This window comes from Lepisma saccharinum, chromosome 29 (assembly GCF_977018435.1).
Source record: "Lepisma saccharinum chromosome 29, izLepSacc3.1, whole genome shotgun sequence".
NCBI classification, from domain to species: Eukaryota; Metazoa; Arthropoda; class Insecta; order Zygentoma; family Lepismatidae; genus Lepisma; species Lepisma saccharinum.
Window position 1 is genome coordinate 29,958,546 of NC_139257.1, and position 23,207 is coordinate 29,981,752.

General features: G+C 38.7%; 1 protein-coding gene across 1 annotated transcript in view; it reads right to left on the bottom strand.

The window, feature by feature from the left end:
* Nep2 (M13 family metallopeptidase neprilysin 2) overlaps positions 1-23,207 on the bottom strand; it is a 115,663-nt gene that overhangs the window by 91,699 nt on the left and 757 nt on the right. The gene's annotated exons all lie outside the window — the stretch shown is intronic.

Sequence of the window (23,207 nt, forward strand, 5' to 3'; positions counted from 1 at the left end):
GAATGGTCTGAGGATTTTCAACGAAATTTGTATTAGCTTTTTCCTGGGCTGTTTTTTACCTGTCGGAGTACAGAAATTCAGCTCTCCTTTCGCCAACGACTCTTTTCCTTCTTTTAAAACTTTGCCTCACCGATGGCGCAGTGGTGGCGTCGTCGCCATGTAATCAAGGGGTCCCGGGTTCGATTCCCGGTGGAGGCACATAGTGGTTCGGATCTCACTTTAAACTGTATGTCCAGTAGCGATTAGCCTTACGGTGCATAAAGTGGACTTAAAACAACAAATCAATCCAATCCAATCCAAGACTAGTACGTAGAAGAGTGGTGGGGAGGATGACGTAATAGGAAGTACTCCACAGCGATCTGTGCATATCGGGACTTAACTTGTCAGGCTCTTTTTTTTAACACCTATGCCCAGTCCTGGATTTGAATCCAGGGCTGCTACAGTCGTAGCGCGGTGTACTAATCCCTCCGCCACCGAGATCGGCAGTTAAAACAAATTGATGAATTGATTGCATATGAGACCATTTCTCAAGACACCCAAATGTCAACATCACTTCCCTGGACTGCATTTTTGCAGACTAACGAGGCTGTGGCGTCTGTAGCTATGGCCAGTACCATCCGGGGGAGAGCAGCGTGACCTTGAACCGCCTCTACTCGCGTAACAGACCATAGTCTTACTTATCAACCCCTTGTAATAAAGGAGGCGAACTACTGTGGCTGAAATGGAATTACATATGTAAAATGTATGATTTTAGCTTAAATTCATTCTCCAGAACACGCCCATTTCTTAGGCGTATCGACACCCAAGCATTTAACCAGGACCGTATATTCTAGGCTATCTGCGAAGCCTGAAGTCTAGATAATAAAATACAGGAGGAAAATCGATCAGAAATTGTAAATAAAATTATTCATATCAGTGAAATGATGATGGTGATTCTGGAGTTGGCAACCTGATTTCTTGTGAGTTGGCAACCTGATTTCTTGTGAGTTGGCAACCTGATTTCCTATGAGTTGGCAACCTGATTTCCTATAAGTTGGCAACCTGATTCCCTGTGAGTTGGCAACCTGATTTCCTATGAGTTGGCAACCTGATTTCCTATGAGTTGGCAATCTGATTTCTTAGGAGTTGGCAACCTGATTTCTTAGGAGTTGGTAAACTTATTTCTATTCATAGCCTAGGACCAAGTGAGATAGCCCAGATATTGGACTCGGTATACGCCACTGCATTTAACATTTGAATACATCACATGAGAGTATCCGTATGGAAGCTGATCGGGGTCAATGCATCCGTTCTCACCTGGTTCCACTCCTGGGGACCGTTCTGCAATGCTAATTCGTCAATACAATGCAATATCCTCGCGCCACCTTCAACTTGTTTCTTTTTTGTCCCCTCGAGACTTTTCTTGTTCCCCTCCCCTCCTCTTCTAAGCAGTGAGTGTGTCGAAACGTGCGACTTCTCGATTAGCGACCACGTAACCGACGTGCAAAAGTATTACTGGTTGGGACAGGGCAAACGCCTCCCGGGCAAGCGGTAGGTCAGCAACCAGGTGGAATTGAGGTCAAGCCCGTGCGCGGGACAAGAAATGCGTTGCTCGGCAAAACGTCCGTTCCTTGCTCGCTTCCTAGCGTTACGGTAAAAGAATCGTGCAAGCTAATGTGTTTTTTTACAAGCTTTTCTTTCGTAGTAGTTGTTGCTCATTAGCGCCAGTGCTGATTTCATTTTCCAACTCAACAGTTGCCAAAACTAGGCTCCACGAATAGATTATAAAAATAAATCTATATTATATAAAAATGGATGTATGTTTGTTACAGCATAACTCTCGAACGCCTGGAGCAATTTCAACCAAACTTGGTACACGTATCACTTGCAATCTGGAAAGAAATACTGTGGGGGTAAGACACACCTGGCACCCCTGGGGGTGGGAAGGGGTGACATGTAAAAATAAATCGAAAATGACCGGCATTAGTGTGGAACCCATAGTTTTCGGGGTCGCTAAGATGAATAATGACACTCCGAATGCCGTTCAACTCCAAGGGTGAAAAATAAAATGTCAAAAATGATCTACATTAGTGTCGAATCCATAGTTTCCGGAGTCGCTAAGCTAATTGGTGACATTCACGATGACATTTGCGAGAGAGAGACTTGCTTCCTCGATCACAATCAAACAAGTCACAGGGGCGGTCTATTAAGTACTGCGGAGTGGATTTAAGATCGCAATGTTTCTTCCCACGGACAAATTTATGTTGCTTGCTCAATGGTGGGTTCAGCAAAGAATTTATTTATTCTTGCTCCTGGAGGTGAAAACTAAAAATGTTGTTTATAATGAGGTTTTGAGTTAAATTAATATTATAGTGAATTTGTAAAAGATTTTACTTTATAATTTGAATACTGTACTTATACTTTTAAATATCTGTAAATAAAATTAGTTACATTTTACACTATAGTAAGAATTCATTATTTTCCTGTCTAATAGAAGATTGGGATAAATAAATACCCGGCACGTGACAAGATCTCGAAATTGTGAATTTGGTGCGGCCATGAACTCTACATAAGCACTTATTGGTAGTCATTATATAGCTCATGTTGCGTACTGTAAAATGATTGGTTTTATTTTTAAACTGCATGTGTGTAACATATTGTGGATTTCCAGTACTAGAATTGCCTTTATGTTTATTGTTATTGTTTTTCGTTTATCTAGTTAAGCAACCTCCTTATTTCTATAAATTAATGCAGGTAATGACATTTCGAATGAAATAAAACTTGATGTGTAACTGTCAATACCGTTGTTATTCTGTTTAGTATGTAGGTGTCAGGTGAAAATATGGTCGCCGATACGATATGCCAGAGACACGGATATGCAAAATTAAAGTTTTGAGCAAAATATATTTCAAGCTTCATTTCTTTTTTACTTTAAATGGGAAAATTAAGCTTATATTAAGAGGTATGCTCCTTAAAATTCGAAAAATAGCTCGTGCTTTTGATACAATAAAATATTCCCTACCAACTTGAAATTGTGTGATCATGATGACACAAAATAATTTTATTTTCACAGATATATAAGTAGTTTCTTTTTTTTAATGTATCTTAAAATTGGAAACCAGCAACAGCTGCTGGTTTCCTGAGGCTGCAGGAAACCAGCAGCCTCAGGCAATTGAACCGACGGCGCCCATTGGCTGAGATTTCTTTTGGAGCATTCGTTTACTCGATTTCCTATTAAATTTATTCTTTACATTCTCAACTGTAAGGTATATGTTATATATAGACGTATTCTCCGAAATCTCATCTTTACATTGATGTACGATGCATATCACAATTTTGTTTCGTAACTGCTGTCACAACAATTAAAGCTACCCCTTCCGAAGGAAAATAGCATTGATTTGGATAGGAAGAAAAGCACGTGTTTATTTGTTAAGACTCAGTCCCAGCGCGTCGTCGCGTCGCTCACTTGACGACACAACACCACCATGAGTGTGTGAGGAAGGAGAAATTTCCATTGGCACGTGAAGCTATGGACGCATCAACAGTGGAAATTCCACAAACCCACCGAAGCAGATACAAATAATATTTACTGTGATTTACCTTAGAATGATATCGGAAAGATCTGTTAACTTGAGTTTGCAATGTCGTCTTGTGCCTGTCGGCGATCAGCCTAGGCTTCCTGCGAGAGAAAAGCGGGGGAAAGTTAAACATTTACGCTGACATTTGAAACGCGGTACACGTTACTCGCGAAGATAGTTAATCAAGAAGCATATCGCCAAGCCTTCATATCGCAAAGATCAAGTCTGGACTCAATAATTTCTGTTCACGCGTTGGCTGCCAAGCATAAGATAGCAAGGAAAGTGTCTTAATCCTTGTCGCCCAACTGCTCTGTAATTGCTTGGTTCAGCCAGTACCTTCTTATAACAAGGCCCGTGCGGAAACGCTCTGTGTACATGCGACGTCATCATTTGTAGGCCGCCTCTACACGATTCAATTGCCATTGAAATAGAGCATTCAAGATGATCGTCTACTGAAATATGTTGAACAATGTTCTTGTTGGAAAGATTGAAAGGTCTGCACTCGCACACTAACAAAGGGGGGTGTAAGGGACAACGTTCTGGTGAGGTACCCAAAATTAAACGTCACTTCCACGTAGGTCTGTGGATTGGCTTGTGTTTGTTCTTGTATGTGCTGAGTGCATCTTTACAGCCTTTGCTTTTAACATAGGTGAGATTTTAGGTCTCAGAGATAGTATAGTTTTAAGCTCGAATCACACGGAACTGGATTTCCAGTAAGAATGCCCTAGTGGGCGCTGGACTGGCTACCCATCTGCTAGTTTTCGCCTCACACGATACTTGCTACCGTACTTGTCGATAGACGTTTGTTCCCATAAGACATTGCGCAGAGCAGACAATCTGTAAATATGGAGGAGCAATTTGAAGAATGTTGTAGGAGAATTACTGCTTTGTGCTTCTATTAAAAATTGAGAAAGAAAGGTATGGACTACAGATTGGCTCGAAAAACATATGGTAATCAATGCGTACCGAACAAGCTTTTTGATGAACAGCCAACACTCGGAAACCACAGACAAAAAACTCTCCTTTGCAAACTCACAGATTATCTATACATGGCTAATCTTTGGTCTGATTGGCTGTTGCATAGAATCCAGTCGAGGAAAGCCAGTAGCAATTAGAACATGTCCTATTCCTCCAAACCAGTCAAGCAATCAGCCAGGCAGCCATCACATCCGGGAAGGTAGCCAGTTCAGTGCCAACTAACTGGAATTCCAGTTCCGTGTGATTCGGCCTTTAGTTTTTGTAAAGTTTTTAGTTCTGGCGTTTGGTGGAAGCGGGGTGTGCCCCACCAGACCCTCCGATGGTGGAGTGGTAATTGCTACCTTATTATCAAAGGGTGAGCGTGTGCCCACGAGCACTTGATAAGTTTTATTAACAGGAGGTTTTCTGAAATAACATCACAAATAAGCAAAACGAAGAGTAATTAATGAATGAATTAGTTCTAAAAATTGATTAAGGGAGTTCTTAACAGACATATTTAATTTTCTTGTTCGATTTTGCCTAGAGGAATATTTGTTGGCTTTTTATTGTGGACGGTAGATTCCCCTTGGCGATGTCACTGCTTCTCCAAGTTCACATATTCATTATATACCGTGCACATATGTTGCTATTATTTCGGCAGCCCTACCATATAATTTCCACATATTCTTCCATGCACATTAAGTTTGGTTATACAGGACGGTGATCAGGTAAACCAAGTACGGTCAATGTTCCTCCACACACACACACACACAATTATTATCGCGGGCTTAACTTTGGAAAACTTCATCCAATCTTTTTGTGTTTGACACGTGAGATCCATTATTCACTTTCTTCACTTTACGCTTTCAAGAAGACGCAGCGTGCGTGAAACTCATGCCGACACGCTAAAGCAAGAGCAACGTTTATCCACCCGCAATGTACAATGCAACTGGCAAATTACTAGCGAAAGCTCCTCTAAACGTGCACAAATTGTTGTGAACAGAGACTTGAGAGTTGCAGGAATTATTCATATCACGAAGGGTGTGTTTTCCTTAAGCTTTGGTTCCATAAGTGTGGATGTGCCAGTTTCAGCAATAGACAATGTTTTGGTTCATTGGTACAGTCCGTCTGATTTAGTCGTGACCATCCAGGCTACTGCGCATGCGCTAACTGGGCGAGTCCACTGGTGCCATAGGGATGGCAGCTGCAAGTGGAACGCAGATGTGAAAGTAGGTTTCGTGAAAATCCTCTACTGCTGCGCATGCGCTAACTGGGCGAGTCCATTGACGAAACAGGGGTGGCGTATGCAAGTGGAACACAAACGGGAAGGAGTTTCCCTGAAATTCGTCTTTTGCTGACAGGGAAACGCATCAAATCAGGGTTGGTTGCACTTCTGGTGCATGAATTGACACAGTTAAGCATGTAAATTTCCCCTCACGGTGGCCGTGCGGTCTAGTTGGATGTCGGTAGATAGGCATTGTCCCCTACGGACTGTTGAGCCACGGGCTATTATTATTAAACATGTAAATTTGATGTACAGTAGAGCGTCGATTATCCGAACGTTGGTCAACCGAACGACCGCTTAACCGAACTGTGTACTCGCTCACTTTCAGATATCTGTAATGAAAAAAGTACGTGACTTAGCTGCTCGTAAGCGTGTAGGCTTGCTTAGACAGACCAAAATAAAGGATTTTTTTAAACGTTAATTTTGTGTACTGTGTGTATTGTTCATGCAAAATGCGTATGTAATATGTACATATTTTTGTTTAATAAACTGTACCACATACTATATATTCCTACTAAAGTTGCCTTTGTACGTTACTTTGTAATACATACTTAAAGAGATGCCTGTTTTTATGAATAAATTTACTGTACAGTACTTCTTTTTGGCAAATAAACATGTACAGTTCGATTATCCGAACAAACCAGTTTTCCGAACACCCATGTCCCCCAATTACTTCGGATAATCGACGCTCTACTGTATATGAAATGTTCGCGTCTGATTTGTTCAAGAGAACATGAACCTCAGGTTCCAGAATGTTAGAAAAAACCTTAACATATATATTTTAATAAACTTGAACATTTTAGGAAGCCGAGTGCCCCATTCCCTCGCCAAGTTACGCATATGTCTTTAGTCAGAATATTTACACATGTGTCAATTCTCACATTTTGTGTTCAGTGTGTGCCGGAGACGTCACCAAACGCGTTGGGGGAAGATTGACGTAGCAACAACTGTTATGTGCACAAACGCCCTTGCAAATGGCATGCTCCAAAAGGTGAAGAAGCAATTTTTGAATGGAATTATATAGGAAGTGTTAATTGGACTTAGTCTCTTCGTTAGCGTTTCTTCAAACAGCCGCTTGGTGGAGCTCATATCGATTTAAAAAACACCTGACCAATTCACACGTTCTTTTTGGTGACACGCTTTTTGTATGGCTTTCCCCTCCTGATTAAAGTGCATTGTTGTGGTTTCGATCGATGCCAAGAGTTAGTATTCTTTTTCCTGCTGTCATTTTTATATAAGATTAAACTCTCTTGTCGTTAATTGGTACCATAGGTAGGTTTCTGTCACGTGATGTACGTAGGTTCTAAGAAAGTTATATATATCCATGGGCGTCGTTGGGAATTTTTGTAGGGGTCAGTTCATTGATATAAAATTGACTTTTGTATATAATTAGATATTAATCATTAATAATTATTATTGACTAGTAAATTATTGTTATGTCTTTGGGAAAAATTTCTACGCGATGCATCATATGAGCTACAACTGTTTTTTATTTATAATTGTACTTATTTCAAACCGTTAATACACTTCTTAATCAAGGAACATCTTTAAAATTTTGGCTAAACTTTAGTCACCAAGTTTATTCTGAGACTCCTATGGGGAAAAGGAAGCATAATTTCAATTGAAACTAGCTGATAGTATCAGTGATGGGTAAAATGAACCAGAATTCCAATTGGAACTAGTTGATAGTATCAGCGATGGGTAAAATGAACCAGAATTCCAATTGGAACTAGTTGATAGTATCAGCGATGGGTAAAATGTAGCAGAATTCCAATTGGAAATAGCTGATAGTATCAGCGATGGGTAAAATGAACCAGAATTCCAATTGGAACTAGTTGATAGTATCAGAGATGGGTAAAATGAACCAGAATTCCAATTGGAACTAGTTGATAGTATCAGCGATGGGTAAAATGAACCAGAATTCCAATTGGAACTAGTTGATAGTATCAGCGATGGGTAAAATGAACCAGAATTCCAATTGGAACTAGTTGATAGTATCAGAGATGGGTAAAATGAACCAGAATTCCAATTGGAACTAGTTGATAGTATCAGCGATGGGTAAAAGGAAGCAGAATTCCAATTGGATCAAGCTGATAGTATCAGAGGTGGGCAAAAGGAAGCAGAAATTCCAACAGCACCGAGTGAATAGTAGTGTAGAGGCGATAGTGCCTCTGCTGCAGGTTGGTAAAAGAAAACAGGAACGCAATATGAACCAGTAGGAATTGTGTAAAAGCACGCTAGAGACAGAAAGTGATTATAAGCACGGATGAACACTAGTTCAAACACTCTCTATTGACATACGCTGAGTGCATGCCTTATCTTGCATGGAAGCGGGCAATGCTTTCACTGCGTGCGATCTTTTGCGGAACTAAACGGAACGGAAGAATGAACAATATCATTGTTGACTTTCTTCACATACCTTCCGTGCTTCTTTCACATTTCATCAGCGCAAATATCAGTGGCGTATTTAGCGGTGGAGGGGGGCTACTGGGCTTAAACCTTCTCCCATAAGAGTAAAACATTATTAATGCAATTGACACGTTCTGGGTTCTGTGTGTAACTATCAATGATACTACCAACCACTGGCGTACGCACGAGGGCTGATGGGGATACAGCCCCCTCCGAAATTTTGAGGAAAATAGACATTTTCAAATAAAAGCAGTGAAGAACTCAGTGTGGTAAATGCAATCCCCTTTAAAATGACCCCCGATTGTCACTTTTGAAAGTAGAAAGTTCTAAATATACGTAATATCTTATTGTTACCCCCCCCCAGAAAGTAGCTATGTACTATCCACCTTTACAATTTCAGCCCGTCCCGAGACGAAATCCTACGTACGCCAGTACCAACTCGTTGGTTATTGGGATTTATGCTATGAATTCATTACTATTGATGCATATGAGTCCTCATCTAGGATCACTATTTCGTATATACTAAAATTTTGACTACCACTTATCAACCTAGAGTTTAAGATGTGAACCTTTTTAAAGGTACCCACCCAAATGTCAACCTCTCTTCCAAACAGCACAACCTGGGCTGCATTTTGCAGACTAACGAAGTCCTGGCGCCTTGATCTGCGGACAAGTAAATCCTTTTTGGTCCTCGTTGCCCATTCATTCGTCTCATCTTATCATAATTAATCCTCATCTTCGACTTCGCGATTAGCCAAAGGTGGCAGAAAAGCGAAGTAAGTCAATAAATCAACCACATATCAACTTATTGCCAACGATTATTATACTGTGTATATCATTAGGTGTATGCTACATGCATTATGAGCATTGTGGGGGACTTAACAGGTTTCTAATGCACCATGTAGGTTAAAGTGGCGGATAAAATGACAGAGTTGGAATCCAGTTGCATTCGTTAAATATAATAGACATAGACTGCCTCGTGGATGACGTAGTGGTAACGTCGTCGCCCTGTAATCAAAAGGTCCCGGTTCGATATCCGCTGGAGGCATACTGTGCCAAAGGCGGGGGGTATAACCCCCACCAACCTCTCCTTGGTCACGCCACTGCATGGAACAGTGGTTCGGATCTCACTATAAACTGTAGGTCCAGTCCCGATTAGCCTTTCTGTGTACAAAGTGGACTTAAAATAACAATTCAATCAATCAGAAATATATGAACCATGGAACCTACGAATACGAAACAAGTTAACATCCATTACCTCAAAGCAACTTGTTCGAAATTTTGAGCATGCTATCACCATCAAGTTTGTAATCAAAAAATAATCCCTTCGGGCACTGTGAAGGCACGAAGTTTATACAGGACAAGGTCGCACACGGGAAAGGGGGTATTCGTCCGCGCCTGAAGCCTATATTTCTAATTAATTAAAGGCTCTTCCGCAAATTGCCTCTTTGTCGCCAGCATCGGACCAATTAGCTATATGGACGGTCGCCAGTGATGGATTCTGCTGAACTAATCAAACTTGCCTTCTCTCTGCTCATTTTCACGATTTCTTAACTGTTACATAAACCATGATTGCGTAATCAGAGTGATGATGAGCGTTTCATCTCCTTTACGTAGCATCCATGTAACTACTGTCGGGAAACCAATTTTTCAGCATGTGAACATGTATTTTTCACGTTGATGTAAAATTCCAAGAATTTTTACATGACTTATTAAATTAAATAATGAAATTAGTATGGCTGAGCCGATATTGGAATTCTGCTTCCTTTTACCCATCACTGATACTATCAGCTATTTCCAATTGGAATTCTGCTTCATTTTACCCATCACTGTTACTATCAGCTATTTCCAATTGGAATTCTGCTTCCTTTTACCCATCACTGTTACTATCAGCTATTTCCAATTGGAATTCTGCTTCATTTTACCCATCACTGTTACTATCAGCTATTTCCAATTGGAATTCTGCTTCATTTTACCCATCACTGTTACTATCAGCTATTTCCAATTGGAATTCTGCTTCCTTTTACCCATCACTGTTACTATCAGCTATTTCCAATTGGAATTCTGCTTCCTTTTACCCATCACTGATACTATCAGCTATTTCCAATTGGAATTCTGCTTCATTTTACCCATCACTGTTACTATCATTTATTTCCAATTGGAATTCTGCTTCCTTTTACCCATCACTGTTACTATCAGCTCGTTCAAATTGAAATTCTGCTTCCTTTTACCCATCACTGTTACTATCAGCTCGTTCAAATTCTAATTCTGCTTCATTTTACCCATTACTGATAGTATAAGCTAGATCCAATTGGAATTCTGCTTCATTTTACCCATCACTGATAGTATCAGCTAGCTCCAATTGGAATTCTGCTTCGTTTAACCCATCACTGATACTATAACTTGAAGTTGTTCAAAATATTTCCAGTGTATCACAATGATTTTCACCTGCTGCTTATATTTGACAATATCAACACTCTGCGGAACGATGTCAGGGTACCACTTGCACCACAAATTGGCAACAAAACCTGTAAAATGTTGTTCATAGTCTAGTTGTATTCTCTCAATATTGTCTAGTTGTATTCTCTCTCACATCACAAAAGTTATAAAAATAAAATATATTTATGATGTACACTATACTAATCCACCGTTTCATGCATTACGTTATTTCTAGAAGTACAGGGTGTAAACGATGAACCTCCTGGATTTTTTTGAACTGATGGGGAAATTAAAGCGAACACACCTGCACATTTATTGGTAATTTTATTGCAAAGAGCAACTCAAAATGTTTCTTACAAAAGATTACCACACTTCTATGTGAGCACTTTTAGTGACACGAAGAATGTCCAGCCGGCATTCCACTTCGCGCCACAGCACGTCGCCAGGGATGGTATCAATGGCGGCAACAATTCGGTTACGCAAAGCATTCATGTTTGACATCTTCGTTGAGTAAACTGCATCCTTAACATACCTCCAGAAGAAGAAGTCCAGAAGAGTGATATCTGGGCTACGTTGTGGCCAGGGGATAGGGCCACCTCGCCCGATAGCGTGTGCTTTCTCTTGAGAAGACGCCATTTTTACAAAAGCGACGACAGCGCTGCCAAGCATGACGCGCGCGAACTAAAAAAAACTGCACAAACTTGAGCGTATATGGCACCAAATACAAACATTGAATTGCGGTAACTTTATTTTCTGACTTTTAACATTGCGTCGAAACCACGGAGGTTCATCGTGTACACCTTGTATACTGTAGTCTTGCAAAGTACCCCTCAAGGACATAAATACGTTCAAGACATAGTGTTTGCTGTGGTCTACATAATACCTGTGATGTATTTATAACAAAAAGTTGATTTGCTAGAAGACCAGGGATAAATATTATGACAAGAATATTTCCATTAAAAATATTTAAAATTGTATAAAATGTTCTATTAAAACATGCATGTAAGAGTCATTTACTAATTTAATCCAACCACTACACTGCTTATTAATATTCTAATATTCAGTGTATATTCTGTGTATAAGGCGAACTCTTGTAAAATATACCAGAGATGGCTACACTGTTTCAGATACAAAGTTTCCTCTCAAGCTTGATAATGACCTAGCACCTCTGTACTCCAACATAATAGAGGAATGCATAAATATTTCTTTGTTTCGAATGCCTATGAGGTAAGGTTTTTCTCGTAGCTGAGAATTAATGTTGCAAATAGAACAATCCTTCCTTTTCCTTATGACGTTTCTCACCTGAAATGAAACACAAGTACGTATACTCGGAATTTCCCACGTACGACCTCATCGCTTGTGAATCTCGTATCTTTCAGGTCTATCGCTATTCTCTCTCTCACACACACACACATGCACGTCTTCAACAATGGAGATAGTGAGAACAGAGAATACATATTGAAATTTCTGCTTACTTTTACCCATCAATGGTACTACCGACTCCATGTTATTGGAATTTCTGCTTACTTTTGCCCATCAATAGTACTACCGACTCCGTGTTATTGGAATTTCTGCTTACTTTTACCCATCAATGGTACTACCGACTCCATGCTATTGGAATTTCTGCTTACTTTTACCCATCTATAGTACTACCGACTCCATGCTATTGGAATTTCTGCTTACTTTTACCCATCAATAGTACTACCGACTCCATGCTATTGGAATTTCTGCTTACTTTTACCCATCAATGGTACTACCAACTCCAAAAAGTAAGGTAAAGTGCTCCCCTGTGCATTGCACCACGCCATGAAGGCGTATAGGGGGTGTGGGGGTAACGCCCCACACTTTCGTGATCCGGTCGTGAGTGGGGGTGATGTGATCAGCATCACGCCCCTGACCGCTTTTACCCCCTAGGGTTTCCCCCAGGTACCCATGTTATTCGACGCTGGGTGGGCTCCGGGGCCGCTTCCATCGTTAGAAAAGTTCCCGGATTTAAACCGGCCGGGGATCGAACCCGGGACCTTTAGCATGGTAGTCAGACGCGTTTCCAACTGAGCCACCACTACCGACTCCACGTTATTGGAATTTCTGCGTAGTTTTACCCATGAATGGTACTACTACCTCGTTGCTATTGCAATTTCTAGACAAATCAATGGTACTATTGATCTGTTGCTATTGGAATTTCTGCTTCCTTTTATCCATCAATGGTACTACCAATTTCATGCTATTGCAGGGCCTCCCGTTGGCGCAGTGGTAGCGTCGTCGCCTTGTAATCGAGGAGACACGGGTTCGACACCCGGTGCAGGCACACAGTGGACTTAAACACCAACTCTTACCCATCAGTAGTATACTAATAATTACTATATTAATACTTACTATTTAAATTTCTGGTCCTTATACCGATCAATGGTATTATTGACTGGTTGCTATTTTTGGATTGATACTTCCTTTTACCCTTGAATGGTACTGCCGATTCTTTGCTATTGGGATTTCTGCTTAATTTTACCCGCAAGTACTAGTGATTTGTTGTTATTAGAATTTCTGGTCCATTTATCAATTAATAGTACTATCGACTCCATTATATTGGCATTCCTGCTTAATGTTACCCATCAATTGTAGCTTTTCTTGTATGTACGCATTGCTTGCATTGTAGAATTATTTTCCTGTAGTTTACGGTTATTACAAGCATAAGAAAACAGTTTTTCTTTGTGACGTTTCAGGAGAACACACGCTCCCTTCATCAGACATTTATTTTCATTTTTAATAAAGATACAGTTATAACAATTGTTAGTAATTTTTTAAACAAAAAGAATCCGTTATATAATGGATGTTGTCAATGTTACATTGTTGTAATATAGCAACTTAACTGTGGAAAAAGCAGTCTGTTTTATTTTTATTTCAGATTTTTTTTTAATTATGAATCCCAAATATCATCAGGTAATTCAAATTCATCATTGTTTTCACAAAGTCTCTTGATGTTTTCTGTTACATAAATTTTAAAGATGGTGGCTTACTCCATTTGTGAAAAATAAAACCCCATACTGGATCTATGTTACCATTTTCATTATTTAACTTATTCCAGCGAATAAATCCAGTGAAAAAATCTGAAATAAAAATAAAACAGACTGCTTCTTTTCACAGTTAAGTTGCTATAGTACAACAATGTAACATTGACAACATCCATTATATAACGGATTCCTTTTGTTTAAAAAATTACCATCCATTGTTATAACTGTATCTTTAGTCAAAATGAAAATAAATGTCTGATGAAGGGAGCGTGTGTTCTGAAACGTCACAACGAAAAACTGTTGTCTTATGCTTGTAATAACCGTAAGCTATAGGAAAATAATTCCATCAATTGTATTACCAAGTCGTTGCTATTGGACTTTCTAATCCTTTCACAGATCAATGGTCCTATTGACTGGTTGCTATTAGAATTGCTAGTTCCTTTTACCCCTACCGATTCCTTTTTAGCATTTCTGCTAGCTTTTTACACATCAATAGCACTACTGACTTGCTACTAATGAATTCCTGCTCATTGTATCAATTAATGGTGCTATTGACTTGTTGCTATGGGAATTTCTGTTCCTTTTAGTATAGAAAGAGAGGGGGTAACTATAATACATATTAAAGTTTTAAAGGTAACCGTATGCTTTAGTACTCTCTAAAATGTTACTGACTAAGATATGCTTTAGTGTACATATTATGGCATTTTAAAACTAGTTGAAATGTGTAGTGATTGACGTGGATAGTAGTATAGATGTGAGTTAAGCTCGTTCGGTGTTTAGTATTTAGAACTAATGTGCATATATTTAGAACTAATATACTTGTATTTAGAACTAAGTTACATATATTTAGAACTAAATCAGTTATATATATATATATATATATATATATATATATATATATATATATATATATATATATATATATATATATATATATATATATGTTTTATGAATATGCATATAAAAATAATTGATTTAGTTCTAAATATATGTAAATTAGTTCTAAATACAAGTAAATTAGTTCTAAATATAAGCAAATTAGTTCTAAATACTAAACACCGAACGAGCTTAACTCACATCTATACTACTGTGGATGTTTTGGTATTTGGATTTCAATCCCATTTCAAACTTATGGTAACTAGCATGGAAGTTTTTGTGTCTATATTATAGGATTTAAAGCACTAAAGGTTTAGTGACTAAGTCAGCTGTTTCAGTGCCTATATTACACGATGTAAAGCCTATTGTAACAGTTGCTTGCTCAGTTTAAAGGTGTTGTGCCTATTTAGAGGAACAAGTTTGTTACAAATATTTTTTTTATACTATATCGCATTTACCAGAGAGCTTTTTGTTAGCTAAAGCCACCATTATCTGTTTTACATATGGGAAGTGTAGAAACAAACAGCCTCAAACGACAACAATGGAAGACAAGGCATTGAGCCGAAACGCAGGAAGAACGGATGAACTTTAAATAATAGCATTGCCGTTAACCTTGAGACCAAAATACCTGAATATTTTCCCACAGTACATCATGCTCTTTCCCTGGCTAGCGAGCTTCCTTCCCATTCCAGAAATAATCACTTTTGTTTTCCAAAGGAAAACTGGAGGGAAAAAGCCAGTAAACGTCAGTAAAGATGAAATTAATGGATTTTTAAACAAATGAATATTCTTTGTTCAGCATCATGGGGCTATTCATGTGAAATATCAAGAAGAGACAAAGCCAAATAATAATGATATTAAATTTAAGAAATTGTTTTGGCATAAAGTTTCTATATATCTGGTTGACATCCACAGAAACTGTAAATGTACGTCTCTTAGACTGAGTACTGGACAATGATCATATCAGTTTAGCTCTAGCGAAAAGTTGTTCTTACTCAATCATTTCCATATTCACCTCAAATTGTCTTCTCCTTTCTTCTCTCATTTTTCTTATCTTAACTTTTATTCTCTTATTTCTCAACTCTTTGCTTCTCCTTTCTTCTATCTGCGCTTTCCTTTTCGTCTCCTGTTTTCTATTCTCTTCTTTATCTTCTATTGTCTTATCTTCCCTTCGCTTTCTCCTTTTCTATTTCCCTCTCGTTTCATATTTTCAATTCTGTTCTTTATTCTTGTTGCATTTTCTTTCTCTTCTTCTATTTCCTTCTCGTTTCTTATTTTCTATTCTCCTCTTTATTCTTTTGTCTTCCTGTCTCTTTCTCCCCATCTATTTCCTTCGAAACTCTTCTATCTTCTTCTTTATTCTTCTATTGCCTTGTCTTCCCATCTCTATCTTTTCCATTTCCTTCTTTTCTCTTTATTCTTCGCTTGCAGTGTATTCATTTCCCTTCTCTTTCGTCTCTTCACTTTTATATTTCTTTCTTTCTACTTTTCCTTATCTCCTCTTTCTTCTCATCTCTGTTCGTGCTCTGTCTTCTTTTCCCCGCTCTTTCACGCCTCTTCTTTTTCTGATTTCTCCCTTCTCCTGTACGGAGAACGAGATATTATACTGTGATTCTGTTCTCATTTCGTTTAATTTCTCCATGTCTTCCTATGTTCTGCTGAGTAGCGATTGTTTTAATTTCATTTTATTTATTTTACTTCGCTTTTGTGCCACTTTTGGCTAATTGCGAAGATGAGGATGAGTGATGATATGATGAAATTGATGAATGGACACTCACAAACATACATGCCCAGGTCAGGATTCGAACCCGGGATCCCTGGCGTCGTAGCGCGATGTGCTAACCACTCCGCCACGGGGGACGGCGAGCAGAGATTGTGTTCAAACACTGTGCCGTAACTTGTACGTTTATGCTGTGTTTTTTGTTTATATCTTCTTTTATATTTTATTTCTTACATACTTGTCTTTTCACCATTTTTGTTTATATACACACATAATATTTATTACAATTATTTGATCAATAGTAGCGTTGTGTAGCTAAATCGTACATTTTATATTGCACTGTATAATACTGTAACCGGATATCACAAATATGAAATTTAAATATGACACGTGTTAAGTAGCAAGACAGCCTCAGGCTGAACCTGGCCGATGCAAATAAAGAATTTGAATTTGAAAAATCTTAATTTCTGTAGCGTTCTTTACCGATTTGCTTAATACGCTCCATGCTACAATTCTTATTTCAAGTATTCCTACGGTTACCAGATGGCAAACTTTAGCAAAAGAGGACATTTTTAGATTTCATAAATTTTACACAATTGCTGAATTCTGATGTGATGTAACGAAACTCTAATCAAAGGAGCGCATATTCTTACCTATTGTCAGAAACTTGATCGATGTCGCAAATGTTTTGAAATCAAAACCTCACGCGACGCGGCGGCGACAATAAACATCCAATACATTTCTTTGTTGGAAGAAATGTTTCTTGTCATTGCGCTTGTGCAACTGAAAGTGTTGTGAATTCCTTACTTTGAAATTGAATACGGAAACAATATTAACAATTATTTACAAATATAAAAGTTTGTTACAAATCTTAAAGTTGAAGCAGTTATCTAAACACCAAAATTTCCCCATTTTCCTAAAAACTCGCCCGGACCATTTTTAGAACCCGAAAAGAAGGGCATGTCCGGGTAAAATAGGACGTCTGGTAACCCTAGGCATTCCTTCATTACTGATAATGTTCTATCATTTCCTTTGAGCATCATGAGCGTCGCCATAATTTTTTGCAGGTGGGTCGGGCAAATGATAAAAGTTGAATAGTAGAGAAATTATACGTAATATTACCATGGTTATAAATATTATTATACAATAATAAATATTATAAACTAACAAAAATAAATTGTATTCGAAATAATAATAATAATAATAATAATTATATATAGGGAGATTCTATCCGCCAAACGAGTGAATATCAGAACAACTATTTTCCATTATATCTTTTGCATTTTATGCAGTTAGTATCTGAAATGCATTTTGATATTAACGTTTGTACGTCTCGTTCAAGAACAGGCCTTAAATATTAGGGGGAATTGTATTTCATAAAGGTTTTGTGTGACCTCTCACCAACAACTGTAATTATTAGTATTTTGAAAACTGTGGAACCATTTGTTCTTTGGATGAAATGGTAGAATATAACCTTGTTGCTTTATTTTTTACTCAATGTTTTCGTTCCAATACATTTTTACTTGCATTATTCTGTTCGAATACTAACTAAATTAACTTTATTTCTGTTCTTAACAATAAAAGTAACAAATTTTCGGCTTTCTTGCATCTTTAAATGAGCTATGTCAATTTCCAGGTGGGGTCCACCGACCCGTTCGACCCCCCTCTCCCGACGCCCATGTTTGAACTATCGATTTACACATTCTTCCCTTATGTGCGTGTCTCGACACATAGTTTATTAACAGACCCGAAGAATCTTATAGTAACCTTCGAATAGGCCTACAGAAATCCTGTTATGTAAGGCTTACCAGAAAAAAATCGAAGCTGCGTTTTCCTCTCGATGAATTTTTCATTGTCGAATCCCGTACGCGAATCAAGGACAACGACCTTCCTATTTTGGTGCTGGAAGCAACGGTACTCTCGATCTCCTCTGGTGAGGAATCGAAAAACAGCTGACGATCTCGCCTCGTAAATATGTAAGAAATGGTTACCGTTTGGAATTTGCCGTAGGGATAGCTTCACTCTTAACAAGTTAGGCATTGGTTGGACTTTGTAGATTAAGTCTGGGAATGTGGCAAAACGTTATGGATTTTTAAGCCCCTACTCACACCTCTTGAGAAATTATTTCTTCTCTCTCTCTCTGTGTGTGCGCCCCTGGCATTTCATATGTTCATATTTCATCCTCATCGTCACGACGTCACCATTAACCCAAGATGCAGAAAAGCGACGTAAAATGGCTACAATAAATGAACGTAGCTATACCCCGCGACAGGTTAAGTTTGCAGCAGGTTTTATGTATTAAACCGCGCGAGAACGGCGCTCAACATCTCCCGTGCGAGTCTTGCCTCAACTGCCGAGCCGTTCATATCACAGACATTGAGAAAATCGGCAGTATTGCAGAGGAACTATATTCTGCGCGCACGTTTGGGTCTACATGGGCGAAAAGTTGCTGCAAACTTAAATTGTCGCGGGGCTTAGGCTGGTATGTTTTGGGGACAAATTTGTACACACACGCGCATTTGGAGAATTATCGTTAAGAGTTATTATGGCTGGAACCAATTTTTGCCAACAAAAATACCCTGATTCGGAAACCAAAAAATAAGTTCTTTTTTTTTAATTTGAAGACGGCACAAAAATATTATATAACAAGAAAAACCATCATTTTTAAGTAGTTGAAAAGATTACTTTTAGGGTGGGTAAATACATACACACACATGCATATATATATATATATATATATATATATATATATATATATATATATATATATATATATATATATATATATATATATATGTATATATATGTATATGTATGTATATGTATGTATGTGTGTGTGTGTGTGTGTGTGTATATATATATATATATGTGTGTGTGTGTGTGTGTGTGTGTGTGTGTGTGTGTGTATAACACGTTGTATTCTACATGCAAAGCAGTGCTTCTCCGAAGTGCATGGTGTGGCGGCAAACATCGTCGCTTTGTAATTAAGGATCCCGGGTTCGATTCCCCGGTGGAGGCATATATAGGTAAGTCCAGCCCCGATTAGCCTAGCCGTGCACAAAGTGGACTCAATGCAAAACTCAAATCTATACGCAAAACTTTTTAAATGGATAATTTGGAGGGTTTTAATATTAAGCAAATTTTCCTCTAAGCCACGGAAAATTTGTGCGGGCCAAACAGAAGATTCCACTCGCTGTTATGTACCGTGTACCCAGCTCCAACTTGTCTCGCACAATGATAACTCCTGGATGAAGATTCACCACGTGCATGTTTGGACATCTTAAGAAGGCCATGCACAGACATCTTTGAATAACAATAAGACAATTACGTTCTGTGTTCTGTTTTATGGTTTTACTGTTGTATTGTTCCACTGGCGTCACCTAACCTTTCAGACTTACTTTTTCTTTATCACCGCATTACATTATACTGAATTGACATTCTTTGTTCTACTGAAACAAAATATGGGAAGAATTGTATGTGTCCACAAATTCTGCTGTCATGACAATGTATTTCGCTGCCGCATTATGAAAGATGGAGCCGCGGTTAGAGCAGCAGGCACAATACAGTATGTAGTTCTCGTTCTCGCATCATGACTCGAGAAAACTTTCAATACTGACAAATTATGAATCAGTAGAATCTAATGTGTTGAAGTATTTGACAATTTCGTCATTATTTATACATTTTATAATGCTGTACGAATGTTTTAGCAACGTTTGGACTTCTTGTAATTGGAATATGTATTAGCTACTGTTCTTTTGGCGCTGTCTCTACTAATTTAGGGTTTGGGGTTGGATTTGTATATGTATAGCATTTGCAGTATGTGATCCATGGGCGTAACTTGAGGGTGGGGGCAGAATCGAACTTGGAAGGCCTTCCCGATGGCGCAGTGGTAGCGTCGTAGCCTTGTAATGAAGGGATTCCGGGTTCGATTCCCGGTGGAGGCACATAGTGGTTCGGATTCCACTTTAAACTGTAGGTCCAGTCCCGATTAACCTTACTGTAGCCCACGTTTGGGGGTCAGAATGGAAATTGGGGACTGACTTTCGGTGAGAGCAGAATCGACCTTGGGACCCAACGGGGGCAGAATCGAACTTGGAGAGTTTTAGGGAGCAGAATCGAAAAATTCCCATCCCGTAAAAATAGCGTCCAGGATAATTTTGCTAAATGACTGTCACATGTGAGAAATCACAAAAATTTGTTACTCAAGCCCCAGAAGGTTAAAAAAACTAGTAAACATGAAAAAACAAATTGGGTGGGCGGGGGGAGCAAGCGCTGCCCCTTGCACTTGCAAGTTACGCCTAGTTTTAGTAGGCAAGAACATCGTTCTGGTAACCCAAGTGGTGAATGAAAAGTCCCTTGAAATGGCACCCGATTACAATTGTTGTCTTTGAATAACTTTTCAAACGCAGGTTAAGAATTGTAATTATGAAATCCCGATAGAGGCACACTGCACAATGGTTCGATCCAACTTAAAATGTAGATCCAGTCCCAATTAGCCTATCTGAGCAGAAAGTACAGTTACAAGTTTTGCTTTTTTTCTAGCAGGGTGCTCGCTTCATTGTTAGTATCATCCCATCATGTTAAGAAATCGCATCAACTACAGCTTTCCATCCATGTATCGGCAGGAGAATTGAAAGGTAGATCTCACAGCGCTGTAGAAAAAAGGCTTCTACAGCCATTAGTACTCGACAAACACGTCCTGTTCTTCCGGAACCTCGGCGCTTCATGTTCCACATAACCTGACGCCACCGCCGGCAAGGCATGCATACTAATGTCCCTGCCAACTTGTATAATTTCATGCTCGGTCGAGTGCGAAGAAGTTGATCAAAAAGTAAACGTTTTCTAAAGTGAAATTTTTTAAGGATAAGCTTCCCGCTAATGTCCTGTCGCTTTCCTGTACGGTGTTCTCGCTTGGAGACATGGGTTCGAGTCTGTGCAGAGAGAACGTTTAGGTTATGTTGTATTTCCTATGAATCTATTCTATATCCGTTGCAATATTGAAGATACATTTGGCTTCTGAGAAATCCTATTGGTTATTCCAATCAAGAACGTATTTATGGGGCGTCCAGGGGGTCCGGCCCCCTTCCGAAAATCCCAAAGACTTACAAAATACTAAAATGAAATTAAATGGAAATATAATTGTTTAGCATTTGTTTTATAACCGTTACTTATTTATTTCCGCCGAACGTACTGGAAGGCAAGAATGCATTGGTATCATACGGCTTTGAATGACAGTCCCGAATAATATTTATGCATAAAATATTAATCATAGCTTTACTTTTCGTCAACTGGATCTAACAACCTTTATTGTTATTCAATAGATATTCAATTCTTTGTCTTTTTGACATTAATTTCCTTGCCAGGACAATTATTTTATGCAAATTTTCGCGATCATAACTACACGTAAGCAAGATAAAGAGCTGTTATATCTCTAAGTCTTTTTACCCATTCATGTAATAATAATAATGCATTTTTAATTCATTTAAAATATTGACCACTGAAACTAGTCACTGTTTCTAGTGAAGAAAATAATACAGAAATATAAAAATATGAAAAATTCACAGTGTTCTAAACAAACAATAAACATTGTAACATGTTATGCCATATATTTAGAACCTCCCAGATAGCGCAGTGGTAACGTCTTCGCCTTTCAATCAGGGGGTTCCGGTTTCGATACTGGTGGAGGCACATAGTGGTCCGGATCCCACTTTAAATCGTATGCCCACTCCCGATTAGTCTATCTGTGCATAACACAAACATATACTTAAACTCATTTTGTCATGTTGCTTGGGCCAATATTGCTCTAGTATTGTTACGATCTTTTCCCCTTAACTGTAGCATTTTCTTGTATGTGCAATACTATAGGACAAACTTTTATCCGAAAGTTTCTGTCTGGAGAGTAAGATCGTTGTTAGGGGTCAGTGACGTACACAGAATTTTCGACAAGGCGAGGGGGGGATAAAGTATACCTCATTTTGCAATATTTTCCTTTGTTTGACGTTCTTTTTGGAATACTGGGTCAAAGCTCTTGGGAACGTTACTGTTTTAAGGTATGTTTAGCATCAAAATGGGTGTAAATTGAACATTTGTGGAAACGTTTGTTGGGCGTTGATGTAGTTATGGAGAAAGGCCTTAGGAAGTATTCACATTAGACACCTTCTAAGCACTGGAAGTTTATATGTGTTTTAAGAGCCTAATTATGCATGAAAACTCAAAAATTATCGATAAATTTAACTTGGTTACAAAACTGGGAAAAATGAGAAATTTTGTCAAAAAGTTGAGTTCTTCGATGAAAACCAAACTTGGGATCACAGCGATGAAATGAAAGATTATATTAGCATAGAGAGATTCGTACGCTGAACCGAAGCATTCTTAACCCCTAGGTAGATAAATTATAGAGGTCCTTTCCAGGAAAGTCTTGGGGTGGCTTATCTGTCGCGGTTAGCTTGATGATACAAATAATAGTTGTCGTTTCACTGTGACGCGAAGACGTATTGCTAAGGCTTCACATAGACTGAACCTCGGCAAATGCTCGAAGTGGTGTGGTCAACACCACGCTCGTGGTACTTTTTCCCCTCGAAAATCACCACTATCGTGAAATAGTCTACGCTCACCCTTCTCCCTGAAAGACAGACAGACAGAAGGAAGGAGAGAAATTAAAAGAGAATGACAAATACAGAAACAGGGCAATAGTGATAGAGAAAGAAGGGATAAAGCAAATAGAGGAAGAAATAAAGAGACAGATAGAAGAAAAGAAGAAGAAAAGAAACGTAAAAGAGTGAGCTGAATCCTATTGTTAAATATTTTGTCTCCTCCACAAGCTTATCGAAAATAAATTATCTGGAATAGCTGCTGGGTACATACTGATGAGATCCCGGGTTTGATACCCTGTTGTTGGGGGGGGGGGTCCCACTTTAAACTGTAGGTGCTGGCCTCCGTGGCGGAGTTGTTAGCAC